Consider the following 21,881-nt stretch of genomic DNA (forward strand, 5'->3'; position numbering starts at 1 on the left):
ATAAAAATAGGATTGAATGAGGAAGTGCCCTGGAGTCCAATAATATATGGTTAAGGGGAGGTAGTTAATGTCCAATCTGGACAAGGGACGGACAGATCCTGTGGGATCCATGCCTGGTTCATTTTTATGAACGTCAGCTTGTCCACATTGGCTGTAGACAGGCGGCTGCGTTTGTCTGTAATGACGCCCCCTGCCGTGCTGAATACACGTTCAGACAAAACGCTGGCCGCCGGGCAGGCCAGCACCTCCAAGGCATAAAAGGCTAGCTCTGGCCACGTGGACAATTTAGAGACCCAGAAGTTGAATGGGGCCGAACCATCAGTCAGTACGTGGAGGGGTGTGCACATGTACTGTTCCACCATGTTAGTGAAATGTTGCCTCCTGCTAACACGTTGCGTATCAGGTGGTGGTGCAGTTAGCTGTGGCGTGTTGACAAAAGTTTTCCACATCTCTGCCATGCTAACCCTGCCCTCAGAGGAGCTGGCATTGACACAGCTGCCTTGGCGACCTCTTGCTCCTCCTCTGCCTTGGCCTTGGGCTTCCACTTGTTCCCCTGTGACATTTGGGAATGCTCTCAGTAGCGCGTCTACCAACGTGCGCTTGTACTCGCGCATCTTCCTATCACGCTCCAGTGCAGGATGTAAGGTGGGCACATTGTCTTTGTAGCGTGGATCCATCAGGGTGGCAACCCAGTAGTCCGCACAGGTTAAAATGTGGGCAACTCTGCTGTCGTTGCGCAGGCACTGCAGCATGTAGTCGCTCATGTGTGCCAGGCTGCCCAGGGGTAAGGACAAGCTGTCCTCTGTGGGAGGCGTATCGTCATCGTCCTGCCTTTCCCCCCAGCCACGCACCAGTGATGGACCCGAGCTGCGTTGGGTGCCACCCCGCTGTGACCATGCTTCATCCTCATCCTCCTCCACCTCCTCCTCATCCTCGTCCTCCAGTAGTGGGCCCTGTCTGGCCACATTTGTACCTGGCCTCTGCTGTTGCCAAAAACCTCCCTCTGAGTCACTTCGAAGAGACTGGCCTGAAAGTGCTAAAAATGACCCCTCTTCCTCCTCCTCCTCCTCCTCCTCCTGGGCCACCTCCTCTTGCATCATCGCCCTAAGTGTTTTCTCAAGGAGACATAGAAGTGGTATTGTAACGCTGATAACGGCGTCATCGCCACTGGCCATGTTGGTGGAGTACTCGAAACAGCGCAACAGGGCACACAGGTCTCGCATGGAGGCCCAGTCATTGGTGGTGAAGTGGTGCTGTTCTGTAGTGCGTGCTGCAGCTGAAACTCCACTATGGCCTGCTGCTGCTCGCACAGTCTGTCCAGCATGTGCAAGGTGGAGTTCCACCTGGTGGGCACGTCGCATATGAGGCGGTGAGCGGGAAGGCCGAAGTTACGCTGTAGTGCAGACAGGCGAGCAGCAGCAGGATGTGAACGCCGGAAGCGCGAACAGACGGCCCGCACTTTATGCAGCAGCTCTGACATGTCGGGGTAGTTGTGTATGAACTTCTGCACCACCAAATTCAGCACATGCGCCAAGCAAGGGATGTGCGTCAAATTGGCTAGTCCCAGAGCTGCAACGAGATTTCGCCCATTATCACACACCACCAGGCCGGGCTTGAGGCTCACCGGCAGCAACCACTCGTCGGTCTGTTGTTCTATACCCCGCCACAACTCCTGTGTGGGGTCTGTCCCCCAAACATATGAGTTTCAGAATGGCCTGCTGACGTTTACCCCGGGCTGTGCTGAAGTTGGTGGTGAAGGTGTGTGGCTGACTGGATGAGCAGGTGGAAGAAGAGGAGGAGGAAGCCGAGAAGGAGGAGGTGGCAACAGGAGGCAAAGAATGTTGCCCTGCGATCCTTGGCGGCGGAAGGACGTGCGCCAAACAGCTCTCCGCCTGGGGCCCAGCTGCCACTACATTTACCCAGTGTGCAGTTAGGGAGATATAGCGTCCCTGGCCGTGCTTACTGGTCCACGTATCTGTGGTTAGGTGGACCTTGCTACAGATGGCGTTGCGCAGTGCACACTTGATTTTATCGGATACTTGGTTGTGCAGGGAAGGCACGGCTCTCTTGGAGAATTAGTGGCGGCTGGGAACAACATACTGTGGGACAGCAAGCGACATGAGCTGTTTGAAGCTGTCTGTGTCCACCAGCCTAAATGACAGCATTTCATAGGCCAGTAGTTTAGAAATGCTGGCATTCAGGGCCAGGGATCGAGGGTGGCTAGGTGGGAATTTACGCTTTCTCTCAAATGTTTGTGAGATGGAGAGCTGAACGCTGCCGTGTGACATGGTTGAGACGCTTGGTGACGGAGGTGGTGGTGGTGGTGTTGGTGGTACATCCCCTGTTTGCTGGGCGGCAGGTGCCAACGTTCCTCCAGAGGTGGAGGAAGAGGCCGAGGCGGCAGCAGCAGAAGAGGCCGAGGCAGCAGCAGCAGAAGAGGTAGCAGGGGGAGCCTGAGTGACTTCCTTGGTTTTAAGGTGTTTACTCCACTGCAGTTCATGCTTTGCATGCAGGTGCCTGGTCATGCAGGTTGTGCTCAGGTTCAGAACGTTAATGCCTCGCTTCAGGCTCTGATGGCACAGCGTGCAAACCACTCGGGTCTTGTCGTCAGCACATTGTTTGAAGAAGTGCCATGCCAGGGAACTCCTTGAAGCTGCCTTTGGGGTGCTCGGTCCCAGATGGCGGCGGTCAGTAGCAGGCGGAGTCTCTTGGCGGCGGGTGTTCTGCTTTTGCCCTCTGCTCCCTCTTTTGCTACGCTGTTGGCTCGGTCGCACCACTGCCTCTTCCTCCAAACTGTGAAAGTCAGTGGCACGACCTTCATTCCATGTGGGGTCTAGGACCTCATCGTCCCCTGCAGCGTCTTCCACCCAGTCTTGATCCCTGACCTCCTGTTCAGTCTGCACACTGCAGAAAGACACAGCAGTTGGCACCTGTGTTTCGTCATCATCAGAGACATGCTGAGGTGGTATTCCCATGTCCTCATCATCAGGAAACATAAGTGGTTGTGCGTCAGTGCATTCTATGTCTTTCACCGCTGGGGAAGGGCTAGGTGGATGCCCTTGGGAAACCCTGCCAGCGGAGTCTTTAAACAGCATAAGAGACTGCTGCATAACTTGAGGCTGAGACAGTTTCCCTGGTATGCATGGGGGTGATGTGACAGACTGATGGGGTTGGTTTTCAGGCGCCATCTGTGCGCTTTCTGCAGAAGACTGGGTGGGAGATAATGTGAACGTGCTGGATCCACTGTCGGCCACCCAATTGACTAATGCCTGTACCTGCTCAGGCCTTACCATCCTTAGAACGGCATTGGGCCCCACCATATATCGCTGTAAATTCTGGCGGCTACTGGGACCTGAGGTAGTTGGTACACTAGGACGTGTGGATGTGGCAGAAAGGCCACGTCCTCTCCCAGCACCAGAGGGTCCACTAACACCACCACGACCATGTCCACGCCCGCGTCCCTTACTAGATGTTTTCCTCATTGTTATGGTTCACCACAACAACAAAAATAATATTTGGCCCAATGTATTGTATTCAAATTCAGCGAGATATAAATTTGAGGCCTAGTATTTAGGCGCTGGGTGACCGGTATGGATTTAGTGACAGAATTAGACTGGGATATGCACAGTAGCGTTTGTGTGTGAAGTTATTCTGAATGACCCTATGTGCACCTTGAATATTATATACCCTTTTAGGGATAGATTTCAAATAGCTCTGATATAGCAGAAACCACTAAATCTTTAAAATTGCTAAATTGGGAATTGTATTTCAACCCAGAACAAAAAATGTGCTTTGACGGACACTAAATAACTTTCCCAGCCACAACAGGACAGCAGTAACGAGAGATTTAGCGGGATATAAATTTGAGGCCTAGTATTTAGGCGCTGGGTGACCGGTATGGATTTAGTGACAGAATTAGACTGGGATATGCACAGTAGCGTGTGTGTGTGAAGTTATTCTGAATGACCCTATGTGCACCTTGAATATTATATACCCTTTTAGGGATAGATTTCAAATAGCTCTGATACAGCAGAAACCACTAAATTTTTAAATTGCTAAATTGGGAATTGTATTTCAACCCAGAACAAAAAATGTGCTTTGACGGACACTAAATAACTTTCCCAGCCACAACAGGACAGCGGTAACGAGAGATTTAGCGGGATATAAATTTGAGGCCTAGTATTTAGGCGCTGGGTGACCGGTATGGATTTAGTGACAGAATTAGACTGGGATATGCACAGTAGCGTGTGTGTGTGAAGTTATTCTGAATGACCCTATGTGCACCTTCAATATGACCTACCCTTTTAGGGATAGATTTCAAATAGCTCTGATACAGCAGAAACCACTAAATTTTTAAATTGCTAAATTGGGAATTGTATTTCAACCCAGAACAAAAAATGTGCTTTGACGGACACTAAATAACTTTCCCAGCCACAACAGGACAGCGGTAACGAGAGATTTAGCGGGATATAAATTTGAGGCCTAGTATTTAGGCGCTGGGTGACAGGTATGGGTTTAGTGACAGAATAAGACTGGGATATGCACAGTAGCGTGTGTGTGTGTGAAGTTATTCTGAATGACCCTATGTGCACCTTGAATATTATATACCCTTTTAGGGATAGATTTCAAATAGCTCTTATACAGCAGAAACCACTACATTTGTAAATTGCTAAATTGGGAATTGTATTTCAACCCAGAACAAAAAATGTGCTTTGACGGACACTAAATAACTTTCCCAGCCACAACAGGCCAGCGGTAACGAGAGATTTAGCGGGATATAAATTTGAGGCCTAGTATTTAGGCGCTGGGTGACCGGTATGGATTTAGTGACAGAATTAGACTGGGATATGCACAGTAGCGTGTGTGTGTGAAGTTATTCTGAATGACCCTATGTGCACCTTGAATATTATATACCCTTTTAGGGATAGATTTCAAATAGCTCTGATATAGCAGAAACCACTAAATCTTTAATATTGCTAAATTGGGAATTGTATTTCAACCCAGAACAAAAAATGTGCTTTGACGGATACTAAATAACTTTCCCAGCCACAACAGGACAGCGGTAACGAGAGATTTAGCGGGATATAAATTTGAGGCCTAGTATTTAGGCGCTGGGTGACAGGTATGGGTTTAGTGACAGAATTAGACTTGGAAATGCACAGTAGCGGGTGTGTGAAGTTATTCTGAATGACCCTATGTGCACCTTCAATATGATCTACCCTTTTAGGGATAGATTTCAAATAGCTCTGATACAGCAGAAACCACTAAATTATGAAATTGCTAAATTGGGAATTGTATTTAAACCCAGAACAAAAAATGTGCTTTTACGGACACTAAATAACTTTCCCAGCCACAACAGGACAGCGGTAACGAGAGATTTAACGGGATTTAAATTTGAGGCCTAGTATTTAGGCGCTGGGTGACCGGTATGGATTTAGAGACAGAATTAGACTGGGATATGCACAGTAGCGTGTGTGTGTGAAGTTATTCTGAATGACCCTATGTGCACCTTGAATATTATATACCCTTTTAGGGATAGATTTCAAATAGCTCTGATATAGCAGAAACCACTAAATTTTTAAATTGCTAAATTGGGAATTGTATTTCAACCCAGAACAAAAAATGTGCTTTGACGGACACTAAATAACTTTCCCAGCCACAACAGGACAGCGGTAACGAGAGATTTAGCGGGATATAAATTTGAGGCCTAGTATTTAGGCGCTGGGTGACAGGTATGGGTTTAGTGACAGAATTAGACTTGGAAATGCACAGTAGCGGGTGTGTGAAGTTATTCTGAATGACCCTATGTGCACCTTCAATATGATCTACCCTTTAAGGGATAGATTTCAAATAGCTCTGATACAGCAGAAACCAATAAATTATGAAATTGCTAAATTAGGAATTGTATTTCAACCCAGAACAAAAAATGTGCTTTTACGGACACTAAATAACTTTCCCAGCCACAACAGGACAGCGGTAACGAGAGATTTAGCGGGATATAAATTTGAGGCCTAGTATTTAGGCGCTGGGTGACCGGTATGGATTTAGAGACAGAATTAGACTGGGATATGCACAGTAGCGTGTGTGTGTGAAGTTATTCTGAATGACCCTATGTGCACCTTGAATATTATATTCCCTTTTAGGGATAGATTTCAAATAGCTCTGATATTGCAGAAACCACTACATTTTTAAATTGCTAAATTGGGAATTGTATTTCAACCCAGAACAAAAAATGTGCTTTGACGAACACTAAATAACTTTCCCAGCCACAACAGGACAGCGGTAACGAGAGATTTAGCGGGATATAAGTTTGAGGCCTAGTATTTAGGCGCTGGGTGACAGGTATGGGTTTAGTGACAGAATTAGACTTGGAAATGCACAGTAGCGGGTGTGTGAAGTTATTCTGAATGACCCTATGTGCACCTTCAATATGATCTACCCTTTTAGGGATAGATTTCAAATAGCTCTGATACAGCAGAAACCACTAAATTATGAAATTGCTAAATTGGGAATTGTATTTAAACCCAGAACAAAAAATGTGCTTTTACGGACACTAAATAACTTTCCCAGCCACAACAGGACAGCGGTAACGAGAGATTTAACGGGATTTAAATTTGAGGCCTAGTATTTAGGCGCTGGGTGACCGGTATGGATTTAGTGACAGAATTAGACTGGGATATGCACAGTAGCGTGTGTGTGTGAAGTTATTCTGAATGACCCTATGTGCACCTTGAATATTATATACCCTTTTAGGGATAGATTTCAAATAGCTCTGATATAGCAGAAACCACTAAATTTTTAAATTGCTAAATTGGGAATTGTATTTCAACCCAGAACAAAAAATGTGCTTTGACGGACACTAAATAACTTTCCCAGCCACAACAGGACAGCGGTAACGAGAGATTTAGCGGGATATAAATTTGAGGCCTAGTATTTAGGCGCTGGGTGACAGGTATGGGTTTAGTGACAGAATTAGACTTGGAAATGCACAGTAGCGGGTGTGTGAAGTTATTCTGAATGACCCTATGTGCACCTTCAATATGATCTACCCTTTAAGGGATAGATTTCAAATAGCTCTGATACAGCAGAAACCAATAAATTATGAAATTGCTAAATTAGGAATTGTATTTCAACCCAGAACAAAAAATGTGCTTTTACGGACACTAAATAACTTTCCCAGCCACAACAGGACAGCGGTAACGAGAGATTTAGCGGGATATAAATTTGAGGCCTAGTATTTAGGCGCTGGGTGACCGGTATGGATTTAGAGACAGAATTAGACTGGGATATGCACAGTAGCGTGTGTGTGTGAAGTTATTCTGAATGACCCTATGTGCACCTTGAATATTATATTCCCTTTTAGGGATAGATTTCAAATAGCTCTGATATTGCAGAAACCACTACATTTTTAAATTGCTAAATTGGGAATTGTATTTCAACCCAGAACAAAAAATGTGCTTTGACGAACACTAAATAACTTTCCCAGCCACAACAGGACAGCGGTAACGAGAGATTTAGCGGGATATAAGTTTGAGGCCTAGTATTTAGGCGCTGGGTGACCGGTATGGATTTAGTGACAGAATTAGACTGGGATATGCACAGTAGCGTGTGTGTGTGAAGTTATTCTGAATGACCCTATGTGCACCTTGAATATTATATACCCTTTTAGGGATAGATTTCAAATAGCTCTGATATAGCAGAAACCACTAAATTTTTAAATTGCTAAATTGGGAATTGTATTTCAACCCAGAACAAAAAATGTGCTTTGACGGACACTAAATAACTTTCCCAGCCACAACAGGACAGCGGTAACGAGAGATTTAGCGGGATATAAATTTGAGGCCTAGTATTTAGGCGCTGGGTGACCGGTATGGATTTAGTGACAGAATTAGACTGGGATATGCACAGTAGCGTGTGTGTGTGAAGTTATTCTGAATGACCCTATGTGCACCTTGAATATTATATACCCTTTTAGGGATAGATTTCAAATAGCTCTGATATAGCAGAAACCACTAAATCTTTAAAATTGCTAAATTGGGAATTGTATTTCAACCCAGAACAAAAAATGTGCTTTGACGGACACTAAATAACTTTCCCAGCCACAACAGGACAGCGGTAACGAGAGATTTAGCGGGATATAAATTTGAGGCCTAGTATTTAGGCGCTGGGTGACAGGTATGGATTTAGTGACAGAATTAGACTGGGATATGCACAGTAGCGTGTGTGTGTGAAGTTATTCTGAATGACCCTATGTGCACCTTGAATATTATATACCCTTTTAGGGATAGATTTCAAATAGCTCTGATACAGCAGAAACCACTACATTTTTAAATTGCTAAATTGGGAATTGTATTTCAACCCAGAACAAAAAATGTGCTTTGACGGACACTAAATAACTTTCCCAGCCACAACAGGACAGCGGTAACGAGAGATTTAGCGGGATATAAATTTGAGGCCTAGTATTTAGGCGCTGGGTGACCGGTATGGATTTAGTGACAGAATTAGACTGGGATATGCACAGTAGCGTGTGTGTGTGAAGTTATTCTGAATGACCCTATGTGCACCTTGAATATTATATACTCTTTTAGGGATAGATTTCAAATTGCTCTGATATAGCAGAAACCACTAAATTTTTAAATTGCTAAATTGGGAATTGTATTTCAACCCAGAACAAAAAATGTGCTTTGACGGACACTAAATAACTTTCCCAGCCACAACAGGACAGCGGTATCGAGAGATTTAGCGGGATATAAATTTGAGGCCTAGTATTTAGGCGCTGGGTGACAGGTATGGATTTAGTGACAGAATTAGACTGGGATATGCACAGTAGCGTGTGTGTGTGAAGTTATTCTGAATGACCCTATGTGCACCTTGAATATTATATACCCTTTTAGGGATAGATTTCAAATAGCTCTGATACAGCAGAAACCACTAAATTTTTAAATTGCTAAATTGGGAATTGTATTTCAACCCAGAACAAAAAATGTGCTTTGACGGACACTAAATAACTTTCCCAGCCACAACAGGACAGCGGTAACGAGAGATTTAGCGGGATATAAATTTGAGGCCTAGTATTTAGGCGCTGGGTGACAGGTATGGGTTTAGTGACAGAATTAGACTGGGATATGCACAGTAGCGTGTGTGTGTGAAGTTATTCTGAATGACCCTATGTGCACCTTCAATATGATCTACCCTTTTAGGGATAGATTTCAAATAGCTCTGATACAACAGAAACCACTAAATTTTTAAATTGCTAAATTGGGAATTGTATTTCAACCCAGAACAAAAAATGTGCTTTGACGGACACTAAATAACTTTCCCAGCCACAACAGGACAGCGGTAACGAGAGATTTAGCGGGATATAAATTTGAGGCCTAGTATTTAGGCGCTGGGTGACCGGTATGGATTTAGTGACAGAATTAGACTGGGATATGCACAGTAGCGTGTGTGTGTGAAGTTATTCTGAATGACCCTATGTGCACCTTGAATATTATATACCCTTTTAGGGATAGATTTCAAATTGCTCTGATATAGCAGAAACCACTAAATTTTTAAATTGCTAAATTGGGAATGTTATTTCAACCCAGAACAAAAAATGTGCTTTGACGGACACTAAATAACTTTCCCAGCCACAACAGGACAGCGGTAACGAGAGATTTAGCGGGATATAAATTTGAGGCCTAGTATTTAGGCGCTGGGTGACCGGTATGGATTTAGTGACAGAATTAGACTGGGATATGCACAGTAGCGTGTGTGTGTGAAGTTATTCTGAATGACCCTATGTGCACCTTCAATATGATCTACCCTTTTAGGGATAGATTTCAAATAGCTCTGATACAGCAGAAACCACTAAATTTTTAAATTGCTAAATTGGGAATTGTATTTCAACCCAGAACAAAAAATGTGCTTTGACGGACACTAAATAACTTTCCCAGCCACAACAGGACAGCGGTAACGAGAGATTTAGCGGGATATAAATTTGAGGCCTAGTATTTAGGCGCTGGGTGACCGGTATGGATTTAGTGACAGAATTAGACTGGGATATGCACAGTAGCGTGTGTGTGTGAAGTTATTCTGAATGACCCTATGTGCACCTTGAATATTATATACCCTTTTAGGGATAGATTTCAAATTGCTCTGATATAGCAGAAACCACTGAATTTTTAAATTGCTAAATTGGGAATTGTATTTCAACCCAGAACAAAAAATGTGCTTTGACGGACACTAAATAACTTTCCCAGCCAGAACAGGACAGCGGTAACGAGAGATTTAGCGGGATATAAATTTGAGGCCTAGTATTTAGGCGCTGGGTGACAGGTATGGGTTTAGTGACAGAATTAGACTGGGATATGCACAGTAGCGTGTGTGTGTGAAGTTATTCTGAATGACCCTATGTGCACCTTGAATATTATATACCCTTTTAGGGATAGATTTCAAATAGCTCTGATATAGCAGAAACCACTAAATCTTTAAAATTGCTAAATTGGGAATTGTATTTCAACCCAGAACAAAAAATGTGCTTTGACGGACACTAAATAACTTTCCCAGCCACAACAGGACAGCGGTAACGAGAGATTTAGCGGGATATAAATTTGAGGCCTAGTATTTAGGCGCTGGGTGACCGGTATGGATTTAGTGACAGAATTAGACTGGGATATGCACAGTAGCGTGTGTGTGTGAAGTTATTCTGAATGACCCTATGTGCACCTTCAATATGATCTACCCTTTTAGGGATAGATTTCAAATAGCTCTGATACAGCAGAAACCACTAAATTTTTAAATTGCTAAATTGGGAATTGTATTTCAACCCAGAACAAAAAATGTGCTTTGACGGACACTAAATAACTTTCCCAGCCACAACAGGACAGCGGTAACGAGAGATTTAGCGGGATATAAATTTGAGGCCTAGTATTTAGGCGCTGGGTGACCGGTATGGATTTAGTGACAGAATTAGACTGGGATATGCACAGTAGCGTGTGTGTGTGAAGTTATTCTGAATGACCCTATGTGCACCTTGAATATTATATACCCTTTTAGGGATAGATTTCAAATAGCTCTGATACAGCAGAAACCACTACATTTTTAAATTGCTAAATTGGGAATTGTATTTCAACCCAGAACAAAAAATGTGCTTTGACGGACACTAAATAACTTTCCCAGCCACAACAGGACAGCGGTAACGAGAGATTTAGCGGGATATAAATTTGAGGCCTAGTATTTAGGCGCTGGGTGACCGGTATGGATTTAGTGACAGAATTAGACTGGGATATGCACAGTAGCGTGTGTGTGTGAAGTTATTCTGAATGACCCTATGTGCACCTTGAATATTATATACCCTTTTAGGGATAGATTTCAAATTGCTCTGATATAGCAGAAACCACTAAATTTTTAAATTGCTAAATTGGGAATTGTATTTCAACCCAGAACAAAAAATGTGCTTTGACGGACACTAAATAACTTTCCCAGCCAAAACAGGACAGCGGTAACGAGAGATTTAGCGGGATATAAATTTGAGGCCTAGTATTTAGGCGCTGGGTGACAGGTATGGGTTTAGTGACAGAATTAGACTGGGATATGCACAGTAGCGTGTGTGTGTGAAGTTATTCTGAATGACCCTATGTGCACCTTGAATATTATATACCCTTTTAGGGATAGATTTCAAATAGCTCTGATATAGCAGAAACCACTAAATCTTTAAAATTGCTAAATTGGGAATTGTATTTCAACCCAGAACAAAAAATGTGCTTTGACGGACACTAAATAACTTTCCCAGCCACAACAGGACAACGGTAATGAGAGATTTAGCAGGATATAAATTTGAGGCCTAGTATTTAGGCGCTGGGTGACCGGTATGGATTTAGTGACAGAATTAGACTGGGATATGGCCAAAAAATAACCACACTATTGCTGGTTAAACGCACTTGGTGACGGGCGCAGCTTGCCCCTGATGTAGTATATGGCCAAAAAATGAACAGACTATTGCTGGTTAAATGCACTTGGTGTCACAGCTTGACCAACCACACTACTGAGGGTTAAATGCACTTGGTGACGGGCGCAGCTTGCCCCTGATGTAGTATATGGCCAAAAAATGAACAGACTATTGCTGGTTAAATGCACTTGGTGACAGGCGCAGCTTGCCCCTGATTTAGTACATGGCCAAAAAATGAACAGACTATTGCTGGTTAAATGCACTTGGTGTGATAGCTTGACCAACCACACTACTGAGGGTTAAATGCACTTGGTGACGGGCGCAGCTTGCCCCTGATGTAGTATATGGCCAAAAAATAAACAGACTATTGCTGGTTAAATGCACTTGGTGTGACAGCTTCACCCTGATGTAGGCTTTAGCCAAAAAACAAACGCACCATTGAGGGTTAAATGCACTTGGTGACAGGCGCAGCTTGCCCCTGATGTAGTTTATGGCCAAAAAATAAACAGACTATTGCTGGTTAAATGCACTTGGTGTGACAGCTTCACCCTGATGTAGGCTTTAGCCAAAAAACAAACACACCATTGAGGTTTAAATGCACTTGGTGACATGCGCAGCTTGCCCCTGATGTAGTATATGGCCAAAAAATAAACAGACTATTGCTGGTTAAATGCACTTGGTGTGACAGCTTCACCCTGATGTAGGCTTTAGCCAAAAAACAACCACACCATTGAGGGTTAAATGCACTTGGTCGCAGCTTGTGCTGGCGCACCGCAAGACACAAAATGGCCGCCGATCACCCCAGAAAAATGTGACTGACAAACGGTCTGGGCAGCCTAAAAACAGTGAGCAATTGAGGATCAGCAGCTCAATGATCCACAGCTGCAGATCGATCAGTTAATCAAGTCCTTTGGAGGAGTTAATCTGCCTAATCTCGCCCTACTGTCGCAGCCGCAACCTCTCCCTACGCTAATCAGAGCAGAGTGACGGGCGGCGCTATGTGACTCCAGCTTAAATAGAGGCTGGGTCACATGGTGCTCTGGCCAATCACAGCCATGCCAATAGTAGGCATGGCTGTGATGGCCTCTTGGGGCAAGTAGTATGACGCTTGTTGATTGGCTGCTTTGCAGCCTTTCAAAAAGCGCCAAGAAAGCGTCACAAAAGCGCCAAGAAAGCGACGAACACCGAACCCGAACCCGGACTTTTACGAAAATGTCCGGGTTCGGGTCCGTGTCACAGACACCCCAAAATTCGGTACGAAACCGAACTATACAGTTCGAGTTCGCTCATCCCTAGTCATATACCTTAGATGAATGTTGTCTAGCTGGCCTCAATCTCCCTTGATATCAGACATCAGGGAAAAGAATTGGACATGATGGATTTCAACCTTTTCTGTTCTTTGATCACACAGGAAGGATAGGGGCAGATTTATCATAGGCTAGCAGTGTATGCTGAGCTATGATAACCCGGCGTGCTGCTAGATTCAGTGACTAATTTATGACAAAGCGTACACCTCTTCATAAATTTGGCACAGCATCCGACAGTCCATGTGACCAAGCTGAAATCTGGTTGGTCCCTGGCTGGCATAGATTTCAATGTTCTTGTATGGCAGAAAACTGGAGTAGAAGATGATAAATGTGGCAGAGTAAATAAACGTGCAGTTTGCGACTTTTTCATGCGACAAAAATAGTGCATCTTTATGATAAGCCTGCCTCATAGCGTCTAACAGCACCTCATTCTTCTCTCTCTATTGAGAACATGTGTCCTCTGCCAACAACTCTTTAAATTAATAGAGTTGTGCAAATTTCGGTAAATTTGTTTTGAGTCAGATTCGCACATAATGTTCGTCAGATACTTTCTGTGTCTAAACAAATTTGACCTGAATCAAAAGTGTTCCAATTGCCCTTAAAAATCATGTGAAACTCATGAGGTCTTCTTATACTGTATCTTATACTGTATCCAGCATTTTAATTTCAAGGTAGCATTAGTGAAATGTCAACGTGACAGCAACATACTTTATATATCCATGGGTAAACGGTTGGTAGCCTCCGTTTTTAATTAAAATATGGTCAAAAATGTTATCTTATTTTTAAGTCAATAAACATATAGGATACAATATTTATAATATACAATTGTTATTCTTGGGCCATTGTATCTTCGAACTAGACTTAACATACAATGACTCAGACATAGATTTAACCAAACAGCATGGACATTTTCCTGGTAAAACCCCTGTATTGGCTGTCTAGCAGTGCTGTACTACGTGTCCTGTACTGACCTCTGTTTGTTCCAGAATGAGCTGCTCCTTTGGACATCAGGTGAGGCTGTTTTTTTTTTTTTTTTTTAATGGTACACCGTGTACTATAGAGGACCCTGAATAAGCTCCAGACCTCATAATTGAAAATGATTTACAGCTCCAAGCAGCCATTTCTAATTTTATTCGTAAAACTTTGCTTTCTTTGTCTTATCTATTGTTTATTTTTCTTGAACTGTCATTTTCTCTCTTATTTTGGGATGACTTTTGCGGTTTTGGAACCAATTACTGGTATTCCTTGAGTTATAATTGTTTCAGCTTATAATGATAACTTGTAGGACTACCAGGGCAGATTCTAACTCTTCAGCTGCCTGAGGCAAAAATGTAAATGGTGACCCCTCTCATTAAAAAATAATATGAAAGCCAAGTAGTTACCAAACTCGGAGACTGTCCTGTCAGATCTGAGGTGGTACAAGGACAGATAATGTTGTTCATATCACCTGCAGTCCTATTTAACACCACACAGTGATACATCTCTGAGTACAGATACAATAGTAGATGTTACTTGCAGTCCTATGTAACAGCACAGATAACTCAGTGATGGCTGAGTACAGAAAATGTAGTAGTGTTACCTGCAGTCCTATGTTAACCCACAGATAACACTAGTACTGATAATTTGGTAGTGTTACCTGCAGTCCTAGGTAAAACTACAGATAACACTAGTGCAGATCATGTGGTAGTGTTACCTGCAGTCCTACGTATGTTAAACCACAGATAACACTAGTGTAGATCATGTGGTAGTGTTACCTATGTCCTTAATGTGTCTCTCTGTGCCTCTTGCATGGGACTGGTGGTGGCACTGCCTCCTCTTCCTCCTTCTTGCCCTGCACAGAACGTCCTGATGCAGCTGTGTCAAGACATAGGAACACTTTAAACATGGTGATGGTGACACACACACACAGGGACAGACACACACAGTTGCGCACACAGGGACAGATACACAGGGGCACATAAATATATATTAGGACTGTGCTACAATATTGGGTAGAAAAATGCACAGTGTATATAATTCCTCAGATGTTCCTTTCAACTCGATCCTCAGTTGATCTCCTTCTTCATCACCATCACTTCAACGTCTATACCGACCAGCAGTAAGCAACTCATATATATTCTCCTTCTTCCGCAATACCAGATTAAAACTCAGCCACCATTCCTTCAAAAAGGAAATCAACATAGGGCAGACCCACTGGTAAAAAGCATTCAATATCTTTTATTATACTCACAGAGTTTCCTCTTTCACAATCGCATATACATATAAAATGCTGCCCGACCCTGGTTTCGCACCTGCTTCGTCTGGGGCGTCTCCATTCTAGTTTGCTGGGGTGGGATTTATAGTTTTATCCCAAGGTCACATGACTTAACCCTTTATTTTATCCAGCTTTACTTATCTTTTCTAATATTTATTTTTTCATATCTCCAACTATATCATGTCACATCAAAATTATATCAGCTTTAAAATGTCATTTATTTTGAAATATATTCTAAAACTTTCTTTATAAAATAAATAATTTTTTATAATAATGAAATTATAATTATTTTCACCTAAAAAAATATTCTCCATATATTCTCTCCGTGTGAAACCACCGTGCTGTTCACACTGTGTTTCTAAAAACTTCAATGTAACCATTATCTTCACCTGACACTCATTTACCATATATTCACTCTGTGTAAACTACTGAGCTGTTCACACTGTGTAATCTCGATTCTTCCACAATATTTCCACATATTGACAGGGACCAGGTACTATCTAGCGCTCTAACCACTCCATGGTTTTAATAACATGCTGTCTCTTACCAAATATTTCCATGATCATTTCTGTCACAATGTCTTTTCCTGCCTCAGATCAGATCTTACAGCCTACTTCCAGGAATCATGATTTCTTAATGTTTTTTTTCCCCGCGCATATTATTTATTTATTTTAAAACTTTTATTATTTTATCCTCAGAAGACCTCTGACAATATGGATGACCTCTAAATTATGTTTGCATCATACATACAGAATTAACATCCCAATCTATGTTTAAACCTTTTGGCTAGAGTGTTTTCATATTATATATCCACTCCACCTCCTTTTTGTTTATTTGTTTGATCAGGTCCCCACCTCTCCATTGTTTCTGAACATGTTCCACCTCCATAAACTTTAAACCTTTTATATTTTTTTGGGTGTACTGTTTTGAAGTGTGCAGAAACACTATTGGATTCAAGACCTTTTTATAATAATTCTTATATGCTCTCCAACTCTCACTTTCAATTTTCTAAGGGTCCTACCCACATATTGCAGCTTGCACGGGTACTCCAAAACATATAAAACGCCCGTGCCTTCACATGTCATGTTTCCATTTACTTTTCGTTCTTCCTGATTTATTGTTACTACGGTTTTGTTTGTGGTTCTGATCTTTTTTTTATTCTTGTGATCTGTGAATGCGCTTTTTTACATTTTAGTTTTTCTTTCTTTATTTAGCTGTGGAGTACGTTATCTTTAATAGTGGGTGCGTGCCTGAAAATAACTGGGGGTTTGGCAGGTACTAGGGGTCCCAATACTGGATTACTCTCCAGAATTCCCCAACTTTTATACATAATGTTTTCAATCTATGGGCACATTGAGGAATATACAGTAGAGAAGGGAAATTTTTCTTTTTTTTTCTTTTACAGTTTTCTTCTTCTCTATATCCTCTCGTCGTCCATCTTCTATTTCTGTTCTCAGCTGTTATTCTTTATATCCATTCTCTATAAACCTTTTTTATATAATCTCACTTTGTGCATCATAATCTTTAATTTGGGAACAGTTTTTTCTCACTCTTTTAAACTGGCTTTTGGGTATATTTTTTATCCAGGGATCATGATGACAGCTACTCACATCTACGTAGCTGTTCCAATCCGTGGGATTAAAATAGGTATTAGTGTGTGTTTTATTCTCTACTACCATAATCTCTAGATACAAAAAATTAACCTTTCTTTGCTGATACATTCTGTGAACTTTATGTTCCATGTGTTAATATTTATATAACTAATAAATTCTCTCAAGGATCCTCTTTCTCCTCTCCAAACAAAAAAACTGTCATCGGTGTATCTTTTCCATATTATATTTCCTTCTTCTTTTCTGCTTTCCAGAAGGGGATCTATAAATTTATGCTTTCAATATGCCATAAAAAGGTTAGTGAAATTTGGCGTAAATTTTGCGCCCATCGCCGTACCAGAGATCTGGAGGCAAAAAGAGCCATCGTACCCCAAAAAATTATGTTCAAGGCAATAAACTATACATTCTAATATGAACTTCTTTTGACTTTCTTTTAGATCTTCATTGCTATTTAAGAAAAAAATAACAGCTTGCAGGCCTATTTTTGGGGGGATAATAGTGTACAATGAAGTGACATCCACAGTCACTAGGAACATGTTCTCCTTAAATTCATGCATATTTCTCAATGTTTCTAAAATCTGTCCCATGTCTTTTAAATATGAGGTGGTTGTGGGAACATATTTTTGGAGGAAAATGTCCATATATTCTGACACCCTGCTGGTTATCGACTCTATCCCCGAAACTATCTATCTTCCGGGCAGGTCTTTTGTATCTTTGTGAATTTTTGGCAAATAATATGTAACTGGCATATTCGGATGTAAGTTGTTTAAATAATCATATTCTTTTTTATTTAGTATCTCCTGTTTTAACCCTCTATCCAAAAGCTGTTTTAGTTCTTTTTTTTTTTTGTTCATTACTGGATCCCCTCTTAATACTTTATATGTGGTACGATAATTCAAAATGTCCAACATCGTTTCTTCATATTTAACTTTATCAAAGACCACTATCCCCCCTCCCTTATCATGCGATTTTATTACAATGTTCTCATTTTTTTTCTAGACTTCTCAAGGCTTCCTGTTCTTTTTTAGTTAGATTATATTTCTGTTTATTACTGCTTTTAATTTCTTCTAGTCTCTTGAATACACTTCTTTGAAATGCCTCAATGCAATCAGTTTCTTTATTCTTTGAAGAGAAGTTAGATTTTTTCTTAAGGTTAATGTGTATTCTCCATTATTCTTTGTTGTACAGGATTTACATGCACTGTATTTCAGAATATTAAATTTTTTCATGTATTTATGGACGTCTAAATAGGTCTGGAATTTGTTTCCTTTGTTCAGTGGGGCAAATTTAAGGCCTTTATTCAATACATGTTTCTCCTCTACAGTTAGTTCATATGTACGTAAATTATAGATGCCTTGTTGCTTTCCCTGCCTTTCTTTGCTCTCGGACTTTGTTCTTCTTTGTCCTCCTCTCTTTCCTCTAAAAACCTTCTTTTCCCTGGAGTGTTTGTTATGTTTTCCCTCTGTTTTGGTTCTATGCTTGTCAAAATTCCCTTGATGCTCTGATGTGGAAAATGTTCTTCCTTTATTTTGTCTTTTTTCTTCTACTGATGTATTATCCTTCTCAATACTTCTTTCTCTTTCTTTTGTCTGATTTAGTGCTCCCTTATTTTCTTGGTGGAAATGGTTATTACTCCCTGCATCCCTACTCCTCTTTGAATAATACTGTCTACCGTAATTCTTTTGGTATCCATAGTTGTACTGCTGATGTTGCCTCCCATATTGCGGATGGCGGTAATAGTTCCCATAGGCACCGTGATAAGAGAATCCTCTTCCTCGTTACTCGTAATTCGATCTTTGGGGGCCTTGAAACTGTTGGTAATACGTTTTCTCCCCTTGATGTACTCTGGTATTATACAGTATTTTGGATAGTTTATTTCTTCGTAATCATTGGCCCTATTGTAGCCAGTTTTCTCTTGAATGGGTAAGATATGTGAGATTGTATCATTTTTGTGCATTATTTCTTCCACTTTCTCCATTTTTTTCTCTCCACTTATAACATAGTAACATAGTACATAAGGCCGAAAAAAGACATTTGTTCATCGAGTTCGGCCTGTCATCTTGCAAGTTGATCCAGAGGAAGGCAAAAAAAAAAAAAAAACTGTGAGGTAGAAGCCAATTTTCCCCACTTTAGGGGAATAAAAAAATTCCTTCTCGACTCCAATCAGGCAATCAGACTAACTCCCTGGATCAACGACCCCTCTCTAGTAGCTATAGCCTGTAATATTATTGCGCTCCAGAAATACATCCAGGCCCCTCATGGAATTCCTTTATTGTACTCACCATCACCACCTCCTCAGACAAAGAGTTCCATAGTCTCACTGCTCTTACCGTAAAGAATCCTCTTCTATGTTTGTGTACAAACCTTCTTTCCTCCAAACGCAGAGGATGTCCCCTCGTCACAGTCACAGTCCTGGGGATAAATAGATGATGGGATAGATCTCTGTCCTGACCCCTGAAATATTTATACATATTAATTAGATCTCCCCTCAGTTGTCTTTTTTCTAAAGTGAATAACCCTAATTTTGATAAAAATTCAGGGTACTGTAGTTGCCCCATTCCAGTTATTACTTTAGTTGCCCTACGCTTAACCCTCTCCAGCTCTGTTATGTCTGCCTTGTTTACAGGAGCCCAGAACTGTACACAGTACTCCATGTGTGGTCTGACTAGCGATTTGTGAAGTAGTAGGACTATGTTCTTATCACGGGCCTCTATGCCCCTTTTGATACAACCCATTATCTTATTGGCCTTGGCAGCAGCCTCCTGACACTGGTTTTTGCAGCTTAGTTTGCTGTTTATTAAAATTCCTAGATCCTTTTCCATGTCAGTGTTACCAAGTGTTTTACCATTTAGTATGTACGGGTGACTTGCATTATTCCTTCCCATATGCATAACTTTACATTTATCAGTGTTAAACCTCATCTGCCACTTATCTGCCCAAGCCTCCCATCTATCCAGATCCCTCTGTAATAGTATACCGTCCTCTTCAGTGTTAATTACTTCACACAGTTTAGTGAAGAGAATAGGGCCCAATAGTGACCCCTGAGGTACCCCACTAGTGACAGTGACCAAATCTGATTGTGTACCATTAATAACCACCCTCTGTTTTCTATCATTGTTCCAGTTACTTACCCACATACAGATGTTTTCTCCCAGTCCAAGCATTCTCATTTTATATACTAACCTTTTATGTGGAACAGTTGTCAAATGCTTTAGAGAAGTCCAGATATACGACATCCATTGATTCGCCGCTGTCAAGTCTAGAACTTACCTCCTCATAGAAACTGATTACATTAATTTGGCATGACCGATCCCTCATGAAGCCATGCTGATATGGCATTATTTGCTTATTTCCGTTGAGATGCTCTAAGATAGCATCTCCCAGAAAACCTTCAAACAGTTTACCCACAACAGATGTTAAACTTACCGGCCTATAGTTTCCAGGCTCTGTTTTTGGACCCTTTTTGAATATTGGCACCACATTTGCCATGCACTAATCCTGTGGGACATTCCCTGTCAGTATAGAGTCCGCAAATATCAAAAATAAGGGTCTGGCTATGACATTACTTAATTCCCTTAGGATACGGGGGTGTATGCCATCCGGTTCCGATGATTTGTCTATTTTAATATTTATAAGTCGCTGATGTACTTCTTCCTGGGTCAGGCAGGACACTTTTAATGGGTTTACATTCTGCATGTCATCTGACAGTTTATTTTCCTCAGTGAATACATTTGAGAAACAAATATTTAACAGCTTTGCTTTCTCCTCGTTGCTCTCTGCGACTCCCCCCTCATTGCTCTTTAAAGGGCCGACACCTTCAGATTTATACTTTTTAACATTTATATAATTGAAGAACATTTCTGTTACAAACGTGATTCTTACTATAAAGTCTCCCAATCATTTAACTCTTCCTCATCATCAGAGATAAAAGGGAGTTGCCAATTTAAACCCTCTAGGATTTTCTCTTCCACTAGATATTTTTCCAGTGAAATCACGTCTGAGATGGTTCTAATCTCTTTTGTTATAAGGTTCTCAAGCTCCTTAAGGCCCCTTTCACACGGGCGAGTTTTCCGTGCTGGTGCGATGCGTGCGTTGAACGTATTGCACCCGCACTGAATCCTGACCCATTCATTTCTATGGGGCTGTACACATGAGCGGTGATTTTCACGCATCACTTGTGCGTTGAGTGAAAATCGCAGCATGCTCTATATTGTCCGATTTTCACGCGACGCAGGCCCCATAGAAGTGAATGGGAAGCGTGAAAATCGCATAGCATCCGCAAGCAAGTACGGATGCGGTGCGATTTTCACGCACGGTTGCTAGGAGACGATCGGGATGGAGACCCGATCATTATTATTTTCCCTTATAACATGGTTATAAGGGAAAATAATAACATTCTGAATACAGAATGCATAGTAAAACAGCGCTAGAGGGGTTAAAAAAATAATAATTTTTTTTTTAACTCACCTTAGTCCACTTGATCGCGAAGCCGGCATCTCCTTGTGTCTCCTCTGCGCTGAACAGGACCTGGGGTGAGCTGCTGCATTAAATACCGGTTAAGGACCTTTGATGACGTCACTCTGGTCATCACATGGTCTTTTACCATGGTGAATCACCATGGTAAAAGATCATGTGACGTACCATGTGATGACCAGAGTGACGTCATCAAAGGTCCTTAACCGGTATTTATTGCAGCAGCTCACCCCAGGTCCTGCTCAGCGCAGAGGAGACACAAGGAGATGCCGGCTTCGCAATCAAGTGGACTAAGGTGAGTTAAATTT

Source organism: Bufo gargarizans, chromosome 3 (assembly GCF_014858855.1).
Source record: "Bufo gargarizans isolate SCDJY-AF-19 chromosome 3, ASM1485885v1, whole genome shotgun sequence".
NCBI classification, from domain to species: domain Eukaryota; kingdom Metazoa; phylum Chordata; class Amphibia; order Anura; family Bufonidae; genus Bufo; species Bufo gargarizans.